The 9,313-nt window shown below is 39.9% G+C and overlaps 1 pseudogene; it reads right to left on the bottom strand.

The window, feature by feature from the left end:
* Nucleotides 1-7,852: 7,852 nt before the first annotated feature.
* LOC111852188 (olfactory receptor 1E16-like) lies at nt 7,853-8,469 on the bottom strand (annotated as a pseudogene).
* Between the last annotated feature and the right edge of the window lie 844 nt (nt 8,470-9,313).

The following is a 9,313-nucleotide window of genomic DNA, read 5'->3' as shown; positions in this document are numbered from 1 at the left end:
ATAACAACATATTTAATGAGTGAGTAGCACTGTTGTTTCAAACCAAAGTGGGTGGTAAGCTGTATTAATGGCATATATAATAGAATAGTAATCCTCTTGGGCGAATTGTATTTTCATCTATCCAGTCATGCTGTACATGAGACACAGACAGACAAACTGAGTTTAAGGGTCATGCTGGATTCAAACCAGTGACCTTTTGACCATGGACACAGAGCCACACAACAGGCAGTGGTGCTCATCCATCCATCTTCTGAAACAGCTTAATCCCAACCGGGGTCACCAGAGCCTATCGCAGGAACAATGGACACAGGTGGGAACCAACCCTGGGCAGGTGCCAACACACCACAGGGCCAATTTAGACTCACCAATCAACCTACCCTGCATGCTTTTGGACTGTGGGAAGAAACCAGAAAACCCATGCAAACACAGGGAAAGCATGCAAACTCCACACAGAAAAGATCCAGGACTGAACCTTCTTGCTGTGAGGCAGCAGTGCTAACCACTGCTCAGATTTTAAGAGACGATTGGGAAACAGCTTTTTCCTATGGTAGATATGCTTTTCAGTTATGACTTTGAGATCCACTCCTTGACCTATGGTGAAAGCTGGCACACAGACGTGTTTCACTGTCTCTCTCGGTTGCAGAGTAGGACCCATCTCCTTTTTCACGAGGATCTTTAATCTTTAACCCACCAACATAGTGGAAAGTGCCAGTTTTGAAATGCATGTCCACTTTATTGTTCACTGCTAGGGGAAAGATTCATGGGTTTGTCATTGGCATCACATCGATATCTCAATGATGGAATTTAATTACATCTTATTACAGCCAAAGTATAAAGTATATAAAGGTATACTTGTCAGTGAGGCTGGAAAAAATCCCAGAATTGAACCAGGGACCTTGCTCGTCAGTCTAGCGTTCTCTCGACTGCACTATTTCAGCAGATATGATAGTGATTATACCTTCGAACATGTCATGGTCTAAAAATGGTGATGGTGCATGGGAATAAGCAAGACAGTGAAACAGATTTGGCAACACCACTGTAAATCATGCATGCATTGTTCATGCAGTGCCACATAAGTATGGTTAATTCATAAATGTATCTTTGTCAATCTCACAGTGATGACAGCCATTAATTTTGGTGTTTTCCCAAAAAAGGAAAAAAATATCAGGTTGTTTCCTGAAATGGAAAACTGAATATCTCTACCATCATAACTCTACCATCATTTATCATAATACCTCTTTCCTGTAGAAATTTCAGGTCCTTGATCAGAAGTTCAAAAAATTTGTAGCCCCCAAAGTATTTCAAGTCTGGCTTCCTACACAGGAGGACAAGCTGTATATGATCTGCAGTGGATCTGTTGTGCAGCAAAATGTCAGTCGGGGTTAAGTATACAGCTAAAACTTTTTTTTTATCCCCTGTGCCAAGTTGGATCACAACCTCAAAGGCGTCTTGGCATAGGACCAGGCCAATAGGAAAAGGTTTAGCTTTCAACAGCAGATTTTCCTCCATGCCCTCTCAATCCTCAGCATCCTGATAGAAATTTTTATTAAAGGGTTGCAAACGTTTTGAGGCTTACTTTTCTCTACAAACTCACCTTTGAACCGTGGAGCCTATACTGTATTGGTATATGTAATATAGTTGAAAGTTTTCAAAACATAATCTTTCTCTTCTAATCAGTCCATAATATTCCCCTTTTTATGGTACTTGCTGTTAACAACATCTTAGCTTGCAATTTCAGATTAAAAAGTGTAAAGTTTTGAGTTTCATCAGCAGCAAATGGCCCTACTGGTTCACAATCAGCCTCAACAGAAACATCTGAATCTGGCCGACAAAAAGATGAAAAGTCTCCATGTCCTTTGATCTGTCTGGAGCAGAATCATCTATATGCACTACAAAGTCACGCTGCCTAGAAAGCTGAAATTCTTAGGAAGGCCATTGCAATAATGGCAGCTTCTTTAGTTCTGGAACTTCGCCGGCATACTTCAAATCAAATTTTTATAGTATATCGATATTTTTCTCAAAACAAGACATAGGTTGACAATACCATTAATATCATTAATGGATTAAAATTAGGGCTTTGATAAAGATTTGTAAAAGAAACCAATCCACCTTATTCCTAGCTCCCATGATACATTGTGTGATTTATGGCCACGACTTCCACTACCACTGAACATACTGATCAGGAACGCTGGCTCTGTTGTCAGCATGAAGCTGGACACTCTGGCCACAGTGGCAGAGGAAAGGACTCTGAACAAACCAGAGGAGTATGTTCAGTGACAGGATGCTACTCCTCACATCCAGAACTGGCACTGTCATTAACAACCAGAGGAGTATGTTCAGTGACAGGATACTACTCCTTAAATCCAGAACTGACACTGTCATTAACAACCAGAGGAGTATGTTCAGTGACAGGATGCTACTCCTCAAATCCAGAACTGACACTGTCATTAACAACCAGAGGAGTATGTTCAGTGACAGGATGCTACTCCTCACATCCAGAACTGACACTATCATTAACAACCAGAGGAGTATGTTCAGTGACAGGATGCTACTCCTTAAATCCAGAACTGACACTGTCATTAACAACCAGAGGAGTATGTTCAGTGACAGGATGCTACTCCTCAAATCCAGAACTGACACTGTCATTAACAACCAGAGGAGTATGTTCAGTGACAGGATGCTACTCCTCACATCCAGAACTGACACTGTCATTAACAACCAGAGGAGTATGTTCAGTGACAGGATGCTACTCCTTAAATTCAGAACTGACACTGTCATTAACAACCAGAGGAGTATGTTCAGTGACAGGATGCTACTCCTCAAATCCAGAACTGACAGACTTAGGAATTCCTTTGTTCCACATGCCGTCAAACTGTTCAATTCCTCACTGGGGGGCAGGAGGGGGAGCAGGATGGGGAACAGAAGAACATTTAATTGACTGTACAATAGACCAATTAACCCGTGCAATAATTATTTATTAGTACCATCATCCCATCGCTATTTATTACTTCTTCCTATACTTTTATTTTTGTTTCATAATTGTACTACTGTATGTGTATGTATGTGTGTGTATGTGTAACTGTATGCTGTTTGTATGTTGTATGGTGCTATGCTGCTACTAGAAACTGAATTTCCTGGAGTTTCTTTCTTTCTTTCTTTCTTTCTTTCTTTCTATCTATCTATCTATCTATCTATCTATCTATCTATCTATCTATCTATCTATCTATCTATCAAGAACCAACTTTTTGGGGAAGTGACGAATCACAAATCGGTCATGTGGGAACAGAGCCTGTCAACCCTGAAACCTGATAGTGTTGTCATACATCTGCCTTCTGTGGTTGATGGATGGAAAGATTACATGAAATAGTGGCCTTGGATAACATCCAGGAACATATTTAGTAGTGTTGTAAGCCTATGATCAGTACGCCCCCCCCCACCCTGAGTATAAAAATATTATTGTTTGAGTCATGTTCAAAAGAAATTACATTGTTTGGCAGTGTAATCAAATTGTGTTTATTTTAATAAACACTGGCAATTTTGTCATCATTGCAGAACACAAAAAAGAGATGCAATATCATAGCCTGTGTAGGGAGGCCTAAATGTCTTTCTAGACACAGGGAGTGTTGGGATCAGTACCTGCCTTGTTCCATCCTGCTTGTCATTTCCCCGTTTGGCCAGCAGGTGTCACTAGCCATCCCTTTCTCCCCCATTTCCAAAGATTACTACCCCTCACAGCCCTCATCTTTTCCCTTGCTCCCTGGGCTGCCACATGGCTGAGTGGGCTGAGCATGCAGCCTGAAACCTAGTATTCCCTACTGTCATGGGTTTGTTCTTTGAAGCCACAAGATTGAATTGTACCCTATGTGAATTATGTTTTGGGCCTGTACCTTTGTCGGTCGTTGTGCTTTTGTTACCAGTAGGTGCTGCGTGTGCTGTAGATGTTGCTTGTGTTTAGTATTAGCCCTAGTTAGTTCTTGTTTCACCTAATTGCCTTTGTTTTGACCTCTTGTCATTCCTTTTGTTTCTGGTGTTTTTGTATCCAGTCTCAAAAAAATCTCCTTCTTGTTCTAGAAACTTATGAATGAACATTGAAACAATTTTTCTAGCACCACTTATTTTAACTTAGGCCTACAAGCCTAAGTGCCTTAATGTCACTAACACAACTAAAGGGTGAAAATGTTTAACCATTATTTTAGTGATTTATAATTCAAAGGTACTGTAAACATTACTGGTAAACTGGCATTCATCAATGGTAGAAATGTAACAAATTCAAACATACATGAAACATTTCCAGAACAAAGAAAAATTAACATTACATTTAGCCACCAGTGAATGACTTTATTGGCCAAGAAAATGTATCCAGTGACAGTCCCAAAACTAACAATTGTTCAACACGTGATATAACATACAGATTTAACTATAACAGAGACATACTTCATAGAAACAAGAAATCATGGCCAGCAATATGAATCTCTTCATAAAAAGTGTCTAGTTCATGCTTCCCAAAGAGGGTTTTCTACACTTCAGGGTAGGTGGGAGATTTTGATTGAGGTCTTCCAGGTCTACCGTAAGAGGGGGGGGGGGGTAGTCAGGATGATTCCAAGAGCCCTCAGTGACCGAAATCGTCATAACCCCCTCCCCATGGTGCCCGTTGCAGAATATGCAATTTATAAATCACTCTAACATTCTCTACACATAGGAAACATTAACTGAAAGTACATTGATACCTCAGTTCTCGAACTCATTAGAACTCGAATTTCTTAAAAGTCGAACCAACCAGTTCGAAAAAAAAAAAAGACCAAGAACTCGATCTGAACCTCAGGAGTCAAATCATGAACGCCGACCTAAGATAACTTGTATGCCCGGTGAAATGAATCACGCAGCACGTCTCTCAGCGGAAACATAGGGGAAGGCTTTAGTCTAAGCTTCGCTTCAGCATTAGCTGTGATAACATCGTGCATGTTTAAACTAGCTGAATACATATATTTAGACAGTAAAAATACATTTAGACAATGATAGACAGTAACAGTAATTATTATTATATAATAAAATACATTTACAAACAAAGATTTCTTATTAATTATTTTACAGTTTTTCTCCATTGGTTTGGCTCATTTCTTGAAACAGAAATGACATTCTCAAAATAACATGGACAAATCTCCAAACCACCTTGCAATTGTTCACAACAGAATGGCATTTCTCATTGATTTCATCAAATTGCAAATGCCTTAGTACATGTCTCAAGTGTCTCAGTGCATCTTTGCAAATGATTAAGTACAAGTAGCCTGCAGTTAGCACAATGAGCCCACATTTGGCACATTTTCCAAATAAATAGATCTTGCTGATCTAAACTGATTAGCTGATTTTCAGTCTAATGGTTGTTCTCTCCAAAACATGTCAGCATGATTTCATCGTGTAAGTCATCACATGCACAATAGTCTGTTCAAATGTCAAAATTAGTCAAGAACATAATACCATGAACATCATATATGAATTTCTTGGAAAATTTGATTTCAACCTGGCCAAGGGCCGCAGACGTAGCCGTAACATCATTGGTCAGCGGGCCACGGTGGATGTCCCAGGCCAGCGAGGGGGCAATTTAACAATGTGTGCTGCCATATCTGAGAATGGTGTGGCCACTCACATCCCCAGTCTTGGCCCATACAACACACACAAGCTCCTCATCTTCTTGGATCGCCTTTATACCGATGTTATCCCAGAAAATGAGAGAGGTCTCATAGGGCCTCACCTACCCATTTATGTAATTGTGTGGGACAATGTCAATTTCCACCATAGCCCACTCATTAGGGGCTGGTTTGCAACGCATCCAAGGATGGTCATGGAGTTCCTACCACCTTACTCTCCTTTCCTCAATCCGATAGAGGAGTTTTTCTCTGCTTGGAGGTGGAGAGTGTATGAGCATCATGCTCAGGATCAGCCGTCCCTGCTCCATGCTATGGACGCAGCATGTGACGACATTACAGGAGATCAATGCAGGGGATGGTTGCGGCATGCACACCGTTTCTTCCCTCGTTGCATTGCAAGAGAAAGTATCCCCTGTGATGTGGACGAGAATCTGTGGCCAGACGGACAACAGCGTGTAAATAATCAGGAGGGTGAAGACAGTGGACAAGAGCGGGAGAATGAGTACAGCGACCACTGAATAAGTCCTTGTTTTTTGATTTTATGTTTATACAATTTATTACTGTAATGTACATTTTCTTTTTACATATGTATGAAACTTTCTTTGCATGTGAATAAAAAATGGTTATAATTTCCTTGGTAGTGTGAGTGCAATCTGTGATGTCAAACCTTGGAGGCTACTCTTTTCTGTTGTATATTGTTGGTCCTCTGCCATAGTGACAAAACATCTAAACATTTTGTATGGCAGTACTCACACAATGCCAAAGGGACGATGCATTTTGGGGGCACTGACTAAGCAGATTAGAAAGAAATGTAGTTTTGACACATGAGTGAACTGTTTTAGGAGAGCTATGAGCTTTTGCAGGTGAACCATGTTGTTGTGATCAACCATCCAGGTTTATTTTGACAAAAGCACCAAGAATGATGAGAATGTCCGATCTGTGTCGAGAAATGAGGCAAAGCTATTGAGAAGGATCTTTGCCATTTTGGAGACACTGACTGTTTAAATGAGAAAGGGATTTAGATTGAAGCCTGAGTGAACAGTTTTGGAAGAGATATGAGCTTTTGCAGGTGAGCTATAGTGTTGTGCTAAACTGTAAGAGTGTTTTGCCAAATGATCTTAGAGTTTTGAGAATGTAATTTCTGTTTCAAGAAATGAGCCAAACCAATGGAGAAAAACTGTAATATTAATAATAAACCATTGATACATTTAATTATAATAATATTGTCCTGCAGAGTGGGGACAGAACGGAGACAAAGGCACAAACGTCAGGGTATCGGGGAATACAGGGTTTAATTACAGGTAAGGCAGGCAAAATGCAGACGGACAATACAATGACCGGACTGGGGAAACAAACTGAAACACGGACTAAATACAGATGACTAATGACAACAACCAGAAACAACTGATCACATGGGGATTCCACACGGAGTTAACGAGGGGGCGTGGCACACGGAAGGTGCGAACAATCAGGGCAGGACACAATGTTTTTTTTAACTTTACACATTGTTTGGATGCATTTATTTTCTTACTTTACAAATTACTGCTTTGATAAATGTGCTTAGATGTATTTAGTACAGTATATGCTCTTCTTGTTTTATCCGGTTCATTTTGTGTTTAAATGCTAAAAAAAAAAAAAAAAAAAAAAAAAAAAACATATATAGGTGTCATTTTTTGGGGCCAGGAACCAATTATTTGGTTTTCCATTATTTCTTATGGGGAAAATTTGATCACAACTCGAACTTTTTAGGATTCGGTCCGGAGTTCTGAACGGATTAAATTCGAGTTCTGAGGTACCACTGTAATATGATACACAAAAGCTGAGAATAATTAGATACATAGAATACAAAGAAAAAATTAAAAGATGCACACGACTAACAAATTACAAGCAAATACATTAAAAGCGAATACATCAATGTCAGAAACAGTCTTTGTAGGTTTAAAACACAGAATAGGGCAAACTTAGAGTTTAATTAATATGGGAAGACAGTTTTGGGCAACAGTGACATAAATCCTGAAAAAATAATGTTTACTCTGCATTGGTGACGTTGTGCTTTAAATGAGTCATTTAGGTGGGAATTATTGCTACTTAGACTTAAATTATTACAATCAGTCGGAATTTAAAAACTTGAGATAAGTTCATCGTTATAGCACTGACTGGTTCTACCTTGACCAAGCCTTTTCATCTCTCTCTCATCGCTCTCTGGTTCAGGCTGCCGACCTAACTTGAATTTTTCGGAGGATGAAAAAGGCTCTAGCCCGAATCTCTTTGGTTTTCAGTGAGTACACTACAGGATTCAACAGGGGTGCCAAGCAGGAAGCCATGCAGCGACAAGGTCAGCATTCTGATATCTGGGTTTACACCAAACAAAAACAGCCCTATGATAAACAGTGTTAAAAAGGGAACATAGAAAATGCCAACTAAAAATAGGTGTTCCACACAGGTGGAGAGGGTTTTAAACTTGCTCTCTATGCTTTGCATTCTGAACACCGATATCAAGATATATATATACGTAAGGGTAATAAAACTCAGGGGTCCAAACAAGTTTACTAAGCTCAAAGTGGTAGCACAGGTCCACTGCAATGAATAATCGTTACAAGCAAGTCTGAATACAGGTGCGTAATCACAGAAATAGCTGTACATGTCTGTTGATCTACAGAAGGAAAGTCTAGTCATCGCTGAAATCGAGAAAGCATTGCTGCCCACGTCAACAGCCCACATTATCATTATAATGCTGATCATTTTGGTGATCGTGTTGATGGAGTGGGAAACAAATCGCAATTAATCGATCATACGCGAGTACGGATATGGAAAGGGACTCCATAGTTAAAAAGGCATAGCAGAAAAACATCTACGTCAAACATCATGTCTCCCCCTAAATGAGTGGAGACCTCAACCCCCCCTCCCAAAGTTCAAACCAAAGTTACGCTGTTGCCTGGACTCCAGGGGTGTCAGGCAGCAGTATGAATCACTGCGCCATAGCCCTGCCCCCGGGCAAGACATTCGCATGGAAAACAATTATTCTTCACCCAGGTTCTATAAATCTGAATATGGACAGGAACCATGTTCACCCCAATACCATTTGTTACCTTCAGCATGAGCCATAGAATCCTTTTGTGTGTATCTGTATTAGTCTGTGTATCATATTATTCTACATATATGTGTGGAAAAAAAGCTCTTCAGGGAGGTAATTAAAACTGGAAACATTACTATCTTGCTCAACACAGCTCTCTAATGTATTATGCTTTCGTCGAAAATGGCAATTAATGATATTGCGCCACACTCTGCTACATAACATCCCAGAAGTCATTACCCCATTGTACCCCAATTTTTTACTAAATTGAGTTTTGCATTTCAGGTGCCAGAGAGCAATTAGAACATGCAATTGCACATCACTTCATCATTAAATAACGAGACTAAAGAAAACACTGCAGGAAAAAACCCGCTAAAATCTTAAAACGTAACAAGAGCAAAGAGTGTTCTGCTTCCATCCATCATCAAACTGCTTATCCTGTTCAGGGTCATGCGGCAGTTTACTCTGTGCAAAACCTGCTGATTTATGTATTCTGCATTTAATGTATTGAGTTAGGCTCCAGACCCCCGCCTCACTTAACCCTGACCAGGATAAATGACTAGAAGATGGATGGAAAAAATTAAAGTATGAGTCA

This window comes from Paramormyrops kingsleyae, chromosome 18, assembly GCF_048594095.1.
Source record: "Paramormyrops kingsleyae isolate MSU_618 chromosome 18, PKINGS_0.4, whole genome shotgun sequence".
NCBI lineage: Eukaryota > Metazoa > Chordata > Actinopteri > Osteoglossiformes > Mormyridae > Paramormyrops > Paramormyrops kingsleyae.
Note: the sequence above shows the minus strand (reverse complement) of the source record. Positions and strands in the feature narration are given on the sequence as shown.